We start from the raw sequence: 17,959 nt of genomic DNA, 5'->3' as shown, positions 1-17,959 counted from the left end.
ACACTTGGTATAGGGATGCCACATTTTATTCCTATGGTCCTAAAACATCTCTGTAGGGCGCATTTTTTGTACCTCGAACTCTTGGGCAGTATGGGAACAATAATAATGTTCAATAAAAATTGAATGCGTGTGCACACACCAAATTTTAATAGGTTAGTAATATAATGATTGGCTAGATTACAAAGAGGAACCGACGGATGGACAAGAATTGCAATGCGGCCAGGCTAAGATGCAGCAGATGTGCGTGTGCGGTTTTAACGATTTCCACTTCAGGATGGCAACATTGAATTTATTAAAATGAGGACAATTTCTGCTGCATTTTGAGTTGATTTGCTTAATGAGTGTTCCGCAAAATAAATGCTGCAGAATATTTTCCACAATCTGTCAGTACAAAATGACGTCCTTGGTCGCTGACGAAGGCAATGAACGATCGCACTGAACAACCTTCATGGGGTCAAAGAAATCCAACCTCAGTGGTTGCCTTTCTTGCCGGAGAGGAGAGAGCGCACTGACGGGTGCCTCATGGTGTCGCATGAATCGGCGCCGGTGGTTGCTACGAGGCAGGTTATACGGCATCTCAGCTCGGCTCCTCGCGGGTAATAATGATTCCTGGCCTATGACGGTAGTGCTGAGAGCAGTGCTGAACACAAAGTCAGCTTCGAAGATATAATTTAGAGCAGCTTAACATCATAACTGAACGTAGAAATAATTTGATTACTGCAGTCCTTTGTGACTCACGCTAGATGTGTTCCACTATACGGAAAACATCGAGCCTTTATTGCAAAAATCTCTTTCAGTTGTATCCGTATGCGGGTCAGGCGGCAATAGACGCAACTAAATCATTAGATTGTCAATGCTCGATTTCAAAATTGTGTAAGGTGCTGGTGATCCAGCACAACCAACTAAAATCGCTCTCACGGCTTTGTCTGCATTGTGCGATCACACTGCACCAGCAGGAGTAGGCTTCTTCAGTAAACGACGTACTCTATCCCAAATGGTATACTGAGTGTCACATGTTGCCAATACAAAGTACACAGACCTGTCGGGTGAGCTATTTTCTGGAACATTAATTTATCAAAATTCTATGCAGAGCTGCGGCGGCCAAACTTTGGGAGACTGGGACCCCAACGCTGCTGGAGGATTTCTTCAACACATCTCCGAGCTGGGCAAATTATTCGCCTGCAACTACGCTAAGAAGGAGTTCCAAGAGTGAGTTTTCTTTAGTAGTGCGTCCCGCCATGATGCCTCAGTGGTTAAGGCGCCTCAATACTGAGCCCGGGTTCGAATCCAGCCTCAGCGGTTGCATTTCCCTAGAGACCAAAGAAAAAGCGGCCCGTATGGCATGCGAAGTCAGTGCACTGTAAACATCCCCAGGTGGTCGAAATTATTCCGGAGCCCTCCACTATCGTGCCTCTCTCTCTCCTTTTCCGCTACCACCTTCCCTCTTCCCTTAAGGCGCGGTTCGATGTCCACTGAGATGGGAGGCAATTACTGCGCAATTTTCATTCATCAAAAACAAATTTTCAATTTCAACGCTGTTCGAATTGGAAGCGGAGCGAGTGAGTGAGACTTTGTTGCTCAGCAGAAGAAGGCGACCTATTCCTACCCTCCGGCTCTTTCTCTAAGTCGAGAGATGAGGGCCAGGAGGCATTGGGGAGGACAGGGGCGCTGCATGAGATGCTCGCCTGGATTAATGGAATCCTGGCGGCCTCTTAGCTAGTCGGACGGCGAGGAGCTGGTGCTCAGTGCCCGTCCTACCCCGCAAGGTCTCCCAGGCGTCTCTACTATCTAGTTTATTCGCCCTGGCGGGGGATTGTGTAGACCCCAAAATAATATAATCGAGGGCCCCTCTCGCTCTACATTTCTTACATTCGTCATCCTCAGTGCCCGCGATAATATGTTTATATAGGGTGCTGGTAGATACCTGTTTGAAGACTTCTGCACGCCACCGCTTGTGATTAAGCTTCACAGTGGGCGAGGGAAATTGCCTGCGGTGTTGCCTGTAGCGCTGAGTTACTCCTTGATATGATATTAGTCGCCCTTCTCTTCCTTGGTTCTCGAGGTGGGTGAGATGCTTGGTGGTAGAGATCTCGAGCAGGCTCATGGGTAGCCTCACTGCTACGGATAGATTCGTGAGCGGGGGTTCAGATTATGTTAACTGGCCTGTCTAAGTTACTTTGACCTAAAATTTTGTCTGTGAAAGGAGAGACCCTCCCTTTACCAAAATTTTGGATTGCAGTTTCACTGTCGCTTCTAATCTATTCAGCATTACATCCGACGCAGTGGAGCGAGAACTTTTTTTTGAAAACTTTTCGCTCCCAATATTAGAAAGCCATTGCCATAGTGAACGGAGTATGCGTTGAAATCGGAATGAAAAAAACTCATTTCACGCAATATATGAGAATGGCATGAAATATGATATGCTATCTAAAGCCGATGCAAGCTACTGAACGTGAATAGGGGGCATGGTATATGGTTCCCCGGCCTCTCGCGCAATATCCTTTACTTTTCCCTATAGATCTTCATTTTTCATAAGGAAGGCATAGTGGCAGTGCGTTAAAAACTGTTTACCAGTAGCCTTCGCCTAGCAGGTGATAGCAGCGACAAAGCAATAACTGAGCTCCAGCGAGAAGTTCTTTCAGGGAGCTGAACATTTGAGACAGTCGGTTGTATATCGTGTTAGGAAATGCCACGACATAAGCTAAACTTTCCCGCGTTCTGTTTCGAAAGTAAAGTTTGTTCGAACTGTTTTATCGCCCTGTGCGCCGAGCTTTTCAACGGTAAGGATTTCTGCGCAGAATGTCACTTTACAAACGTCGTTCATACGGTGAAGTCCAAGAGATACTCGACGGCCCCTTAGACTCCTATTTCAGGTCAACCCCCCTCGCCCCTTGCTCTTGCGCGAAGCGCTATTCTCTAGACAAGTGCCGCTGCTTTCCCGCAGCAGGCCTGCAGTAGAATGGAAAGGGTTTGTTTTTGTGCGAAAAATCTTCTCAACCAGACAAAACGCTTCGCATATTGTGCCTAAAGTATCACAGCGAATCTTTATTTTCTTCCTTATCTTTTTCACTTTTGCTGAATCAAGCCGTATAAGTAGATTCGGAAACGAAGAACATGTACTGAAAGGCCTCTGCCAAAAAAGATAGGAAGGAGGGAATGATCCATTCTCCGCCATAGCTGATGAGAGTGTAAGCGTCCACTTCAACTCAGCAAGATGGGTGGTTGGCTTACGAATTTGTTGGTTGACTTTTCTCATGTGCCTCAATTATATTACGGGGTGCTTTTGTGTTACAGTACAGGAGCAAGTTGGACGAGTTGATAATGGGTCCTGACTAAAGGATCGTTACTGTGCTGAAAGGGCGAACTACGTAAAAGATAAGACATGCGCATGTCCGTCTTTTACCTGTTTGTCGTTGTCTTTTTAGCGCAGTACAGTTCCTTCCATTAGTTTTGGTCCATGTCAGAACGGCAGAGAAACTCCTCGAAGAAAAAGTTACACAGAATAATGCGACTGATGCGCCACAGTATGCGTTAGCATTAGTGTTTACGCAGACATCGCTTTCGCTGGCTGGTTCCGACATCACGAGGAAGTGTAGTGAATAGACTCCATCATTCACCATGTGACAAGCCGTCCACCGGTTTCACTCCCCCCCGATCCAGCCAGCAATCAGTCTGGCACACCGTACACATTCTACATTCTCTCCTACGAGCCACTCGTCACCTACTACCCTCTCTTCAGCTATCCTCACCCACTCTCTCTCAGCCTGCTTTCCTATGGAAGATTTCCTCTCTCCTTTTTGCCGCCCGTCGACCGAGGCTTGAGACAGACGGACGGAGGTGAGGCAAAATGGAGTGCCCACTTAGAGGCATCTATTATTTGAGCTCTACTGAACAAGCATTAATCGGGCTGACTGTGTATGCACTATGCGCGGGGGAAGGAAACAAAGCGTATAGTAATTGAGAGACACCTGGTGGAGCAAACTTAATCATTTGTTTACAGTGAAACTTTTGCGTAGGGGAGCGCAGGCTCTTCAGCGTTATGTGCGCATAGCGGCTCGTACCCAGGCAATTTTTTTTTCCTAGCTGAGAAAAAAAAATTGCATAGTGGCCCGGCGCGACCATCTAAGATTCTGTGGTACAGTGGATGCACTGTATGGAGGTTAGCTCTTGCACATAGTTGAAATATATGCTGACAGGGCAATATTGGGGGTTAGTTGGTGTTTCACTGTACAAGTTCAAGGACTGACTATTACTATGAACACAAGACCTACACAAAGAATGATAGTATCCGCCTCACTCGGTATCCTCGCAATGAATGTGCTCAGTTTAAAGCTTGCAGGCGTCGCTTAATGCTTTATGTAGAATTATGAAGCGCCTGAAGAGAGCTGGATTGCGCATACCCAGCTACTTCAAGCGAGGCAAACATCCTGTGCACGCACGTGCAGAGGTCTTTAGGGCATCTGCACGAATAATAATACAAGCAATGCCGTCCTGAACTAGATTTCTCATTTCAAAGCGGTGATCAGGAATGCCTTTTAGGAACACAGAGATCAAGGATCACATGATTTTTGTGCTTTCCTGTAGAGGCAAAGTAACCTTGGTTGTCGAAACCAAGAGGCAAGCGGCTGCACCACGTATCTTTGAAGATCACACTCACCCTCTACACAATTTTTCTAGGACGAATTCGAACTTAACTGCTTCGTTAACAGTAATCCAAAAGAAAAAGCACACTCTGGTTGTTTCACGGAACACTGGCATAGTATACTACAGGCTCTTCTAATATCGTGTGAGGCACGATTACAATAATCTTCCGTGGCTATTCATAATGTTAGGGGCGTAGAAAAACGCCATAGGCTGTGTGGGTTGCATCTTTCCACATCTTGCCTACGGATAACATTCCCTGCCTAGGTCTTTGTTCTAATAACCTACAAAATTTAGTTCTTGCCAGGAACAGGTGAAGAACGGGGTTTGTGGGTATAAATAGCAAGCTAGATGAGCTGTTGACGCTATGTTCCGTTTTAGACACCCAGCTTAGCCCAAGGTTCTCAAAACATTTAGCTACAGGCGGAGTTTTTTAAACACATCGCCTCATTGTTGGCAGCAAAAAATGGCCTCCTCGAAATGCACATGTTCCAAAAGTCACCTTTGCACGACCACTCACTTTGAGTAGGCATGAATGAGCAGCATCCTGCATAGCGCGGGGATATCACAGGGATGCTACATTGTGATAACCTGCTTGCGATGGACCACAGTCGAAGGCAAATCATTCTGTACGACAGAATAGAGAACAGAACTTCCTTTGCGTTTTAAGGAAATGAAAGGCGCGGTAACTCGTATTTCTTGGCGGACGCGTAAACCTCGCCGTAAGTCACCCCAGAATGGCGAGAGTGAAAGAAGAGAGATGCCGTATTCTAGGGCTCCGGAATAATATCTATCACCTGAGGATCTTTAACTTGCACTGCATCGCACACCACACTGGTGCATTTTGCGTATCGCGCATGCTGTCGCCGTGTCAGGCATTTTCCGTTGACTGCCTGTTTAAAACCCACCTTTGGCTTTTTGCCAAACTGTGCTTGCTTTGGTTGCGGAAAGTGGCTCATCCGGTGTGACCGAAAACTTTTCTACCGCTGTGCCACCAGCGCTTCTTCTAGCCTAACTTGGTGAATCCCCGCGAGTTTCAGTACATCAAGCAATACCAACTACTAAACATACCACAATAATTATCGGTTCAACAAAAACTGAAAATAGCTAAGGACACTAGTTATTTAGTGTCAATGCCGAGTAATAACCGGAATTGAAAGGTGGCAGTAAAAATATACAGTCGTAGCTTACACCTGGTCATGCCTTTCGCTGCACTTTCTGGATCCTCTCCATGTTCACTATGATCTCCAGCATCCGTGAGAGGCTGACCTGAGCTTCTCACTCCTTTCTTGCTTTCTGTTTCAGGCAATATGGAATGCCAGTCCTGGGGTCAGAACCTTACTTTGACTTCGTCTCAGGCAAGACATGTAAGAAATTGCTTTGATCATTCTTCACGTGAGAGCGCTGAGGAGCCTGTTTAGCAGAAAAAGGGGCGTCGTCGGCGTCGCACCGAGAACAAAAAATCTACAAAATATACTCACAGAAGCAGCCTGGTTGTCAAGTGGCCCACCTATGTTACGCGATCCTGTGGCGCCATAACAACCTGCCCATCGAATTGTGAGCAAACGGCCAACCGTGGCAGGAGACAGGTAATGATTCGTCACCAGAGTTTCCTCGGGAAAAGTAGCCTGGCATTCGCAAGCCCCACCGATGGCAGCACCTGTCATCGCAGGGCAGTGGTGCATCGTTTAACTGCTCCTTAACTGGTTGGTTTGGTTGGTTTAAGGGGTTTAACGTCCCAAAGCGACTAAGGCTATGAGAGACGCCGTAGTGGAGGGCTCTGGAAATTTCGACCACCTGGGGTTCTTTAATGTGCACTGACATCGCACAGTACACGGGCCTCTAGAATTTCTCCTCCAAAGAAATTCAGCCGCCGCGGCTGGGATCGAACCCGCGTCTTTCGGGTCAGCAGCCGAGCATCATAACCACTTAGCCACCGCGGCGGATGCTACTTAACTGCGCCATCAGATGGTATGAGAACTTCCAGGAATATATGAATATAAATAGAGATTGAGCCATTGCGCATGCATAATACTACGCTTACGGTGCAGCTGAATGAAACGGCAAGACTGGCATCCATTTATTGTCCCTGCGAATTTTTCCCAAGGAAGTTCGGATCCCGCGCAGTTCGCCTGCATATCCTTTTGGACGTACTTTCTGTATCCTATGGCGGCCCGCAAGAAGTCCCTCAAGATTCTGAATGACCCTAGAAAAGAGATTCGGACTCTTAGTCAAATAATGGCAAATTTCCAGGTGATTTTTTGGGGCCCAAGACAATAAACATCCTCGGCACACCTGAAAAATATACGCGAATTCTTACTCACATTTGCTGGTATATGGGCTTATCCCCTGAAGTCACAGCAAAAATGTCTGAAAAAACGCACTTCCGAAATAGACCAGGGTACAGAAACTATACGAAACAAAAATTACACAGCCTTAACATACTGAGGATACATCCACAACAAGAAGGATTTCTACCGACCAATATACTCCAATTATAAGACCCTCCATTTTAGCGTCAGTTGCTCAGGCACATTAAAGGATATTTCATTCTGTTTTGAATTGGTCTGACATAGAACAAATGCTAATGAACGGACCCCATTGAGAATATCTTCTACCCCCTCCGTCCTTCTTTGTCGCAAAAATTATGCAAGCGTAATGAGACGTAATTGAAGTAAATCTCCGTGTTATCACCCGAACAGAATATCTGCCGTAGGACCAGTCAAAACATCTATATACATAGAATGGATATCAGGTAGCGTCCGTAATATCACCCAAACGAGACATCGACCGTATAAGATGTCAGGACATCTAAAGTAGGGACATACCACGGACATCTCTCGCAAATGTAAAAAGGTGTTACGATATTTCGCTGAGTATGCTATCTCTGGGGCCTCGTCGTATGAGTGGATAGATGGACAGAAAGGGTAGATTAACTCGTAGGAAAATACAGAAGCCTAGTGTGTAGTGCACGCCCGGAAAATAGTAAAATTAGTCAGGAGCGTCAAAACTGTTCCACAGTCTACGATATCATGATAAAAAATATATCCGCTATGGATACTGAGTTCTTTAGTTGAGGAATAAATAGGCTTTTATTGCAATGGCAAAAGGGTTGTCGTCGGATCAAAAACCAGTCGGTGCACAAGACGAAACCCGCTGACTGGTCGAGAGAGGTCATGTGACGTGTACATTAAAGCCTGCCCGCCGTGGCAGGTGGCAAACGGGCCAGCGGAATGTGAGCAATCGGACCAGGGCTGCAAATGGCATTACTGAAGTGTCAAAAGAGGTCGTAAGATCGTGTGACGTCATTATAACCGGCCCACCAGGTTGTGGACAACCTAGTTTTTATACAGCTACCCAGATAGAGAACAGAAATCAGAAATAGACGCAAACTGGACTGGAAACCAGAGCTCCGTGCTTTAGTTATGACGTGATATCGGTAATCCGTTAATGCCCGTATATTCAGAATGTCATTCTATGCTTATTCATAGATTTCTGGGAGTGCTCAACACTCCTGACCCCTTAGTACAGCGGATAAGCGATGCACCACAGCCCCGGCACGTGGCTGTTTAAAACATACCGGTGGGGCTTGTGAGACCTGGCTTACTATTGGCGAGCAACCTCTGGCGATCATTTATTAATGCCTGACAATTTAATTGCACATCAGTCAGAAAATCTGGCGGTCCGTCCACGAGAAACCACCCCAACACTACGTAACCTCTAGACGTCATAGGCTGTGCCTATATCATCAGGAAAAAAAGAAAAACTTTTTCACAAAGTAGGTTTCGAAGTGCGCCCGGCGCGAACACATCAGCTTTGTTGTGCACTTCATGAGCACAACGCGACCGCAGCGAAACACCTCGCGCGCCAAACTGCCAGTGTCTTGCGCTGGGTTTGGCTATCGTTGTCTTCATCGACTTCCATTTGGCCGAAGCGAACAGATGAGCTTCTCTGGCCTCTCTGTTGTAGTAGTAGGCCATCGCCGCCGCTCAACACCCCGCGTCCAGGCTTTCGCGTTCCCAGAATGTAAGTAGTATTAAGTGCCCACACCTTCCACGGGGAGCAGGTTGAGATGACATCGTAAAGTGACAGGTGACACCGACTTCTTTGGTTGCGAAGCCACCGCAGCCGACAACGACGAGGACGACATCACCGAAAATGAACGAAAATTGCAAAAGAAGTGCAGCAAATACACACAGTAATACAAGCTGCGGCAACTGTGCTGTATTGTGCAAATTATTTTATAGCAGCTTCGGAGCCGCCCTGCTCACGACTTTCACGCCTAATTCACAACGCTGTGAATGGGAAGCGACGCACAGTGGGGGCGTCCCTCCAGCGGCGAGAATTGTGCAGGGCCTTGGCTCCTTGCCGCATTTTTTCCGGATCTTGAGCCTGCTGAAAAGCTAGCGCAGGTCTACTCTCCCCTCTCCCAGTTTTACAATAGGTGTGAGAAGGAGCGCTGCGCAGGCCTTTTTCTATGGTCCTATGTGGCTCATCATCGCAAAAGCACTTGGGCTATCAGGCACAATGTATTGGAGGGCTACGCATGGTTTCGACTACTCGTGGTTCTTTAACGTGCACTGAAGTTGCACAGTACACGGACCTCTAGCATTTCATCTGCATTCAAATACTACAGCTGCGGTCTGGATCAAACCCGCGTCTTTTGTTAGCATCCTAGTTCTCATAACGATTCCCATTGAGGCTGCGATCACGCATTTGGTCTGCTAGCTGTCAGAACATGCGGGTGCGCACTTACGCGGGCTCGGCGGAGAACAGGGAGCGTATGCATGCGGCCTATTATGCGGGGTTCGGATGCCGGCAGCAAGGCCACGGTACAAAAAACAGCGCTGATATGAGTTTTTCTTCCTTTGGTGGATCTATAGTTCTCGCATGCTGTACTAAGGGGAGCAAAATGAAAGATGTACACTGCGTGCACCATGCCACATATTCGGCGTTACAAACAAGGTATACTTCTGCTGCCGGTCGCCGCTTGTGCATGTCGTCAGCGACATGGGGTGGACGGCATATGGCAGGCTATCTCAAATCATGAATGGCAGTTTACTACCAATACCCCTCAATAGAAAAGTATATTTAACAGCTGTATGTTACCGGTGTTCACCTACGGGGCAGAAACATGGTGGCTAACGAAAAGGGTTCAACTTAAGTTAAGGACAACCCCAGAGAGCTATGGAAAGAAAATTAATCGGTGTAACTTGAGACCGCAAGCGGGCAGAGTGAGTGAGGCAACAAACGCGGAATAATGACATCGTGGTCCAAATCAAGAGAAAGAAATGGGCTTAGGCAATGCATGTAATGTGAAGCCAAGATAACCGCTGGTCCTCAAGAAAAACGGAGTGGATTTTAAGAGACAGCAAACGTTGCAGGAGGCGGCAGAAAGTTAGGTGGGCGGATGAGGTTAAGAAGTGTGTAGGGTTACGGTTGCTACAGCTGGAAAAGGAGAGGGTTAATTGGAGAGGCCTTTGCCCTGCAGTGGGTGTAGTTAAGCTGATGATGATGATTATTCTCACAGGAATCATTGCAATGGATGGGCGAAGGTATTGGAAGCGCAGAAGAACCACAAACTGGAAAGTGGTGATTGCAACGAGGAGGGTATGGCGTGAGCGCTAGGAGGCGCAACCGGTCGGTGGTTGCCACGGGAACCACAAAATGGGTGTTTGAGTGGAAGAACAGAGAGAGTGTAGTATGGAAAGAGGCTTTCTGACGAGTGCCTAGGAAAGCGCAACTGGAGGGCGGTTACCAAGGGAATCTACCGAAAGGTGGTATCAGTGAAAGATGGAGGGCGCGGGTAGTGAGTAGGAAGGCTTAACCACAGAGTGGGTACACCAATAACCTTCCGGAAGGTGGTTACCGTAGAATGGGGACTGTGTGGTGATAGCGAAGGACCCTTCAACAGAAGGATCGTTAGCCTGGAAGGCTAAGTGTGTGGATGGACCATAAGAAGGTGAAACCAGGGGGCGGTTAACCACGGGTGGAGAAGGTTATGACGACAGCGTAAAAAGGCGCTACCGGGTGTTAGTTGCCCCGGAAGCTACCCGGAGGGTAGTTGTACTGAGAGGAAGGGGAGGGTTACCTTGGAAAGAGGAGGTTATTACGACGTCGTGGTAACGCGTAAGTTATAGATAGTTTGGGTAAGCATCCGGAAGGTGGTTACCATGGAGCAAAACGGCTGTGGCGAGAGCGGATAAATCGGCAACCAGAGAATGATTACAGTGGAAGAAGATTAGGGCGAAAGGGGGAGGCTATGACGAGTTCGTAGGAATGCGTACCACGGTTCAGTGAGAACAGAGGAACGTAGCTCGGTCGGTCTGCGGCCGCTGCTCTAGAAGCGCAGCTCCGCCGATGATCCTCTTCCCGGGTGGCGCATCTGCGGACTGGAGAGGAGACCCGAACGAAAAATGGCGAAATGTAAGAAGTTCAAAAAATTGCTGGGGGTTTTCGCAATGCAAAGCACGAAATATTGTGTGAAACAGATTTTTACAGGTGGACACCAACGCTACGTATCAGCAAGCGCGATTGAAAGCGCGTTTCTTTTCCTTTCATGGCTTGTATACAGATCTAAATTCATGATGAAGAGGACGTGCACACCTCGAGAGTGTTATCGCGTAGCGTGGGGCTGCGGCGACAACATAGTGCTTTAATGCAGTTAGGAGCTAAATTTACCTGTTTGCGCTAGCACGGGATTGAAACGGAGTCGCGGCAATATTTATTTTATTTATCCAGGTTCACCAAGGTCACTTTTTTTCCATGTATTGGTTTTTTTCGCCACTTTCTCCGTGGGGTGTCCGGCTTCAGCGATGAATGGGCGTTTGAAGCGTTGGTCGTCGCGTAAAGCTTTTGTTCTAAACGAACGCTCTAGGACAATACAGATGTGATGTCGCTATATAAGCATATAAAGAATATGATATCGAAGAATATTGTAAACATATCCTGAATAGCTGACGCTTAATCTCGCGCTGACTAGTGGTAACCATCCTGTCAATCTTTTGCTCCTAACCCAGCCACCTCATTGACCTTCCTACAAAATTTCTGACGAGGATATTCACGCCATTCATGTCTTATGCAGGAATAATATGCAGGAAGGCTGCCTACAAAATACTGCTAGTTGTTGGCAGGAGATCCCACGGGTAGCGTAAATGAGCTCTGAGACAGCTCCGGCGCATAGCGTTGCACTTGCGGTGCAATTGGTCTTTGCTTCCGCTGTCATGGGTGGTACTCGTGCTAAATATTTATCTGCGGTTGAGGCTACACTAAGCACGAACACCTTCGAAATTAAAAGGAGATTCAGCTGATGCACCACGTAATTTATTGGCAAAGACAGACAATTGATATGTCGGTGATGAAGGTTCAGATTCTACCTGCACGATGTGGTAAGGTTTTCATCTACCTCGTGTGACTACGCAATGCTTGACTTACCATGAGCCACCTAAACATGGATGAGGCCAGGGAATATATTGCAGCTAAACAAATCTGCAGACTATTCTCTGCGAGCCTTTATTGGCCGCAAATCTCACATGGAGGCGGCGGCTGCTTACCACTCACTCTTCCTACAATCTCTTGCACTGCCTTCCTCGCTGAAACCTCATCCAGAATGGCAGTTCAAGGCCCACCTTGTAATGCCATTGCTTTAACGTGCACTGACATCGCAGGTTACTTCGCAATTTACCCTTATTTGGCGGAAACTGCCCGCAACGTCCTACTGCACTCTTGTATAATTTGTATGTTGTTTTGAGCTGTATGTTTAAGCACAAGCTTGTTAAATTGAAGCAATTCTAATTTTCTTTCAGTTGTCCCGTACGGATTCTCGTTTCCACCGAACTACCATCCCTTCGTGAGAGGAATCTCTTTGTGAGTTGGAGTTTTTTTTTCTGTTTCCTTTCAAGGGTTCTTTAGACTTCCGTGAAAAATGGGAAATGCCGTCCTGATTATTATGGCACTCTGGGGGTAATACCTGCCAAATCTTTAGCTGGCGTGCGCGACGGCCGCGTTTTCCGTGCTCCTGAAGCTTATGGTGGAGAAAACTTGCGCAAATAACATCTAAACGAAAGCTCACTAAGCCCGTGCTCAATAATTGAGCTTTTTGCAAGTTTGCTTCGGCGCAAGGCGAAAGAGCGCAGAACAAGTGGCCGTTGCTCGCGTCAGCTAAACATCTGGCCGGACGCACGACGCAGCGCAGACTCGGTTTCATCGTTAAACACACAGCAAAAGAGAGCATTACGGTAAAGGATGCACGCCTCGTCTACAAGCACAAACATTCTGCACCGAAGGCTCTATGTCCCCTTTTGCAACGTGAGACTGATTCCACAATAGCGCGACCGCCTACTGCACGTGCTTCTCACTCTCTGCTTTTTCCGTCTATGGGTGGGGCGTGTGTTCTCCCGTGATAACTTGAGCACTTGCCGTGCGCAGCCTGAGCCTCTAACTACACGCAATCTTTATCATCCTCGCAGGGGCGCACTTTAGTGCGAAGCCAACTAACTCACAGAACAGCTACTCAGACTATGCAGGCTCTAGGAATGCTATTTCCAAAGCGCTGTCTGAGAACATTCGCATGCTGTGCCAACACATTGGTTGGCTGGTAACAACTTTATTTATAGTCCTGCAGAGCTTTCGCCGACGGCTAAATAAGTATGAAACCTTGTGCAGGCACAAATGTTTCTCAAGACGATCTGCGCCATGATTGAAGGAATGAAAGAGGAAGGAAAATGAAAAGGGTGGCGTGCGCGTGGGAGAGTTAGAGATTTTCTTCAACCATCTGGAAAATCTATCATGCTAGGTATAATAGAAATATGACAGGAGCGTCACCGCGGCACTCCGAATTTGTCTTTAAACTTGGTTTCATCTTTGCCGAAATCAAATGTATCTGGCTTGCAGTGTCTGCGTGTACTGTAAGCAATAATTGGAAAAGTTGATTGCTTTGATCTTACGGCAAAGAGCAGGCTAGGGGAGGTGTGAAATGGCCATGGTTTTAAAAATGTGTTGAGGCTTGGGACGGTTCTAGGCGAATTTTGTCTTTTATGCTACAAGTGTAAACGTTATTCTTTAAATATTCAATCAAATACATATTAGCAATGCATTTTTAAGATACATTTTTGTATAGGTAGGACTGGATTCGAACAGAAGGCGAACGTGGCCGCGGCTGTTGCGGGACAAGGTTAATTGTTTGTTCGTTTGTTCATTTTATTTTTGACAGAAATGGGTGTACAATACAGGACCGAATAGCACACATGGGTATAAAGCACTGCCAAGGTCGACGAGGCAAAAGGCGTTTAATGCACGCCTGACGAGGCCTTGGGTCCGGAATATTTAATCAGGGCAGACAAGTGGCTGGTCGCGCCAAGATCAAGAATAATGAGGCAGCAATAACTGTGTATCGGTCGTTGCGTCGATAGGTACACAAGAACGGTTCTCTGTTGTCGGTAGGCGTACTTCTGACAAACTGCGCATCTCTTGAAGAGGGCTTCAATGTCAGCATTATTACCAGGCCAAAACAGCAACTTGCGCGCTCGTGATTTGCATTTATTGATCCCCAAGTGGCCTTCGTGAATACTTCGAAGTAGCTCAGGGCGCATGCTTGACGGTATTACCGCTTTGCATCCCTTAAGCAACACACCACTCACGACAACTAGTTCACTTTTAGTGTTCCCGGGACTGGTCGATTGCTTTCCAAGCAATGAATGACGTGACTCAAGTAGTCGTCCATACTGGTTTCGTCTGTGTCGTTCGTTGCGTCGATAGATACACAGCCGGGACCAGTTCCCAGGAATGAAGACGCCTCGGCGTTTATTCGCGCGGGTTTTGTACATGTTGTAGGAAAGGGAACAAGAAATGGAACAAGTGACGAGCATGCGTCGATAGTCAGGCCCGCGTCGCATTCTGCTTACACGATACAAACTGTACAGTTACAAAACAATTATAAAGATGCAGTACAAGAGGCCATTATTAAAACATCAATCACTGAGCAGGTAGAATACAATACAAAAGCACAATACAATATACAATACAATACACGATAAAAAACGAATGAAAGCAGCATACATCTCAACTGGGTAGTTACTAGGTTTTATCTAATAAAAAATGAGACATATGGGAGAAATCTTTACTCTGCAATATGCGCGGTCAGGCGGAACATGCCGATGACAATACGAAAAACAATACCGTGGTGCTTCAACAGTGCCTCCATTGAGAACCCTTAAATGCAGTATCGCAGACACTGGCTTCTGTGCCATACTCCCCCCACTGCCTTACTCACACAGCAGCAGCTGTGTTGATCCGACATTCGTCGCCCACGCCCTTGCCTACGAAGTTTTATTGCCTTCTCTTCAGACTAGCGCGGTTGGAATGACCATGTGTTGGTGCTTTTCAATACACACAAGCAACTCGTCATTCAATCATATCAGGTGCTAAGGCAAGCCTCCTAATTTTTCAGCAGATAGACGGTCCAAGGAAACTTCCCACTTATACTTTGTGCTTCTCTTACTAAATTCCTACCTGCATGTTAGCTTAACTTCTACCCTACTTCTACGCGACATTCTCTGGCAATATTATGCAGGTATGTATCATTAGTCAGTCCTTTAAATGCGATCTTTAGTCCCGCGTTTTTAGATTTGTTTCATGTCGTGAGGTTTTTACCTCAGGACAGCACGGAATCTCTCAGAAACTACATGTTAACGGCTTTAGGATGTGTTTTAGCTATAATCCGTTTGCCCTCTGAACTACGAACGACAATTACATTAGCTTCGTTGGTCTGAAATTTACATTTGTGGCAAGAATTAAGTTCTTTGTAAGTTTTTATCCCGGAAAATGAAGTACTGAACAGACAAGATTCAAGTACTTCTCAAATAGTGACAGCAGGTACCTACCATATCCATTACTGTAGTTCGCTGCTACGTCCTCAGTTATATTGGAACCCTTTTTTTGGGCTCTTTGATAGCCTCCTACTTTGTGCCGATGAGGAGAGTACTAGAGAAATAGAATTATTCTAAACTTTGTTCTTGACGGATATACTACTAAGGGACTATTTCTTACCTGAGTAGTTCAGAGAAGGCTTAGCTGACTGAAATACACGTGTCTGCGATAAGATGATAGAGCTGTGCATATATCGACAGTCTTCAGTGGTAATGTTCTGCTGTTAGAAACAGTTCAACTTCAGGGTTTTATCGGGTGAACCATATTTTCTTTTTCTGCCCTTTTCTTTTCCTTCTCTACTTTTTCTTAGCACCAGTGTGTGCACTTACTCGTTTAGCTATTTGGACTTCCACTCCGCCCCCCTCCACATATCTATCACCGTGTTCAGTGTCTCCCGCTCTGTATCTGTCTGCTACAGCAAGAAAATGCTTTCCAGTCTGGTTCTTTCGACTAATTAGTTTGAGCTCCGGTTTATGGCTGGAAGGTCGTCGCTACTCTCACGTCGATGTTCTCTGTCTTTCGGTGTTAAAAGGTTCTCGTTGTCAGAAATAAATGTTGCTTGGCGCATATACCCGTTTATAAAAAAGGCACAAGCGACTTGGCTTGAAATTGAACACAGCGGCAGCTAGGGAGGGAACACTAGAAGATCTGAACTAGCATTCCCGTGTTTCAAGGGAACACTAGCATTCGCGAAAGCGCCCCGGTGGTGGAGCTTTCGCGTGCAGGCGGTCCCCAGTGCGGCAGGGGCTCTGGTTTCTAGTTTAAATACTGTTTTTCGGTTTTGTTGCAGCCATCACTACGCACCTGGATATTATTTCCGGATTATCGGTGAAACAATCAAGGCAGCCATCTACAGAAGTGAGTTTTCCGTATACTGCCTGGCCAGTTTTGTCCGCAAGCTGTCTTTCCACACGTTACCGCGCGTATTGTCTCGTATGTCTTCATGTAGCGCCTTGCTTAAAAAGTGACTCTATCAATGCACGGAGCACAGAAATGTTTACATTTATTGATCTGTGCCACCTTCGGTTACTGCTTGAATGAATGTGCCAGAAATCAGCAGAGCGAATATTTGAACCCTCTGCAATACCGCATGTAATCGAAGCATATGAACTGAACTCCGAAAATTGTTTTTAAGAAAGACTATCCCGCTTTGCACGTAAACACCCGCTTGCCTCCGGAGCGCATAACTCTAAGAGAATTATATTTCGTGACAAAGGAGTTACTGTTATGCGCTCCTGTTTCAAAGGCGATTTTTGTTATAGAATTGCACCCTTGCCGAAACATTCTGGTCCATCGCCCCTGAAAATGCGATTTAAATCTAACAAAGTACTTAGCAGCATAGCAGTCGCGGGTTTTAAGGGGGTGTTTAATGTTAAAAATATATAAATTCACCGAAACAAACTCTCTTCTGTCAAATTGTGAAACACGAAAGGACCATTCTTCACAGCGCAGAATGCAACTAACGCTTCAGCAGTGTGCTGTATATTGCGACCTAGTAGTACCAGTTGGGGCATAGCTGATGACGACGAAGTAGTGGTCGAGCTGTCAGGGATCGGTCGTGACTGCTGCCTCAGCTTGCCTGGCCTTGTCTGTCCTTCTGCCTGGTATTAAAGCACCCTTCGTCAAGAAGTACGTTACAATATCAACAGACTGGATGTATAATGTGTTGTGGAAGCTTCTGCTCCTTAGCATGTCCAAATTACAATATTCAGCACCCTACCGTCGTGAACCAGGACTTTTAATAGAGGCTATATATCTCTGAAGAAAGTGTCGTGGAATCATCATTTTACGTTTTACTTGTTCACTCATAAAACTGGCAACACCGGACGCTTTATGATTTAAACGAAATAACACATATGAGCTGTTCATGCTCGCAATTGATGGTTGCAAAACCATAGTTACAAAACAAAAGCTTGCACTTATTCGACTAGGTGTGCACCGATTTCACCATTCTTATTATGAATATTGTATGGTTGGTGCTCATTGTTGAACGAATATGGGCATTGCTACCGGTGTCATTAAGTCGCATTTAAGAAGTTAGCACTTTAAAATGCCTCTGTAAGGCATAGGCTCACCTGCTTTTTCATGCCAGTAGTACTAACACATCAAATTGCGTTAAACCTCCTTTACCCCTCAAAGAATTGCTGCATAGCATGCCATATTTAAAATGGTTTCATTTCTGTGATGCTAGACAGTGGAAATAGGGCGTTAATGTAGAAATCGCCAATATAATGGCTCGACGTTACCAAAGAACAACCTAGTGAGGTAATTTCATAATTTTCTGACATCCCGTGGATGCAAATAGCACTGGTGACGTTTGAAGTATACTTCTTGAAATCTAAGACATACATAGATGAACGAAAGATTTGGTGCGGAATAATGTCCCAAGTTA

The sequence above is a fragment of the Amblyomma mixtum genome, chromosome 2 (genome assembly GCF_055824585.1).
Source record: "Amblyomma mixtum isolate Tamu chromosome 2, ASM5582458v1, whole genome shotgun sequence".
Classification (NCBI taxonomy): domain Eukaryota; kingdom Metazoa; phylum Arthropoda; class Arachnida; order Ixodida; family Ixodidae; genus Amblyomma; species Amblyomma mixtum.
The sequence above is the reverse complement of the archived record's forward strand: the minus strand, read 5'-3'. Positions refer to the sequence as shown.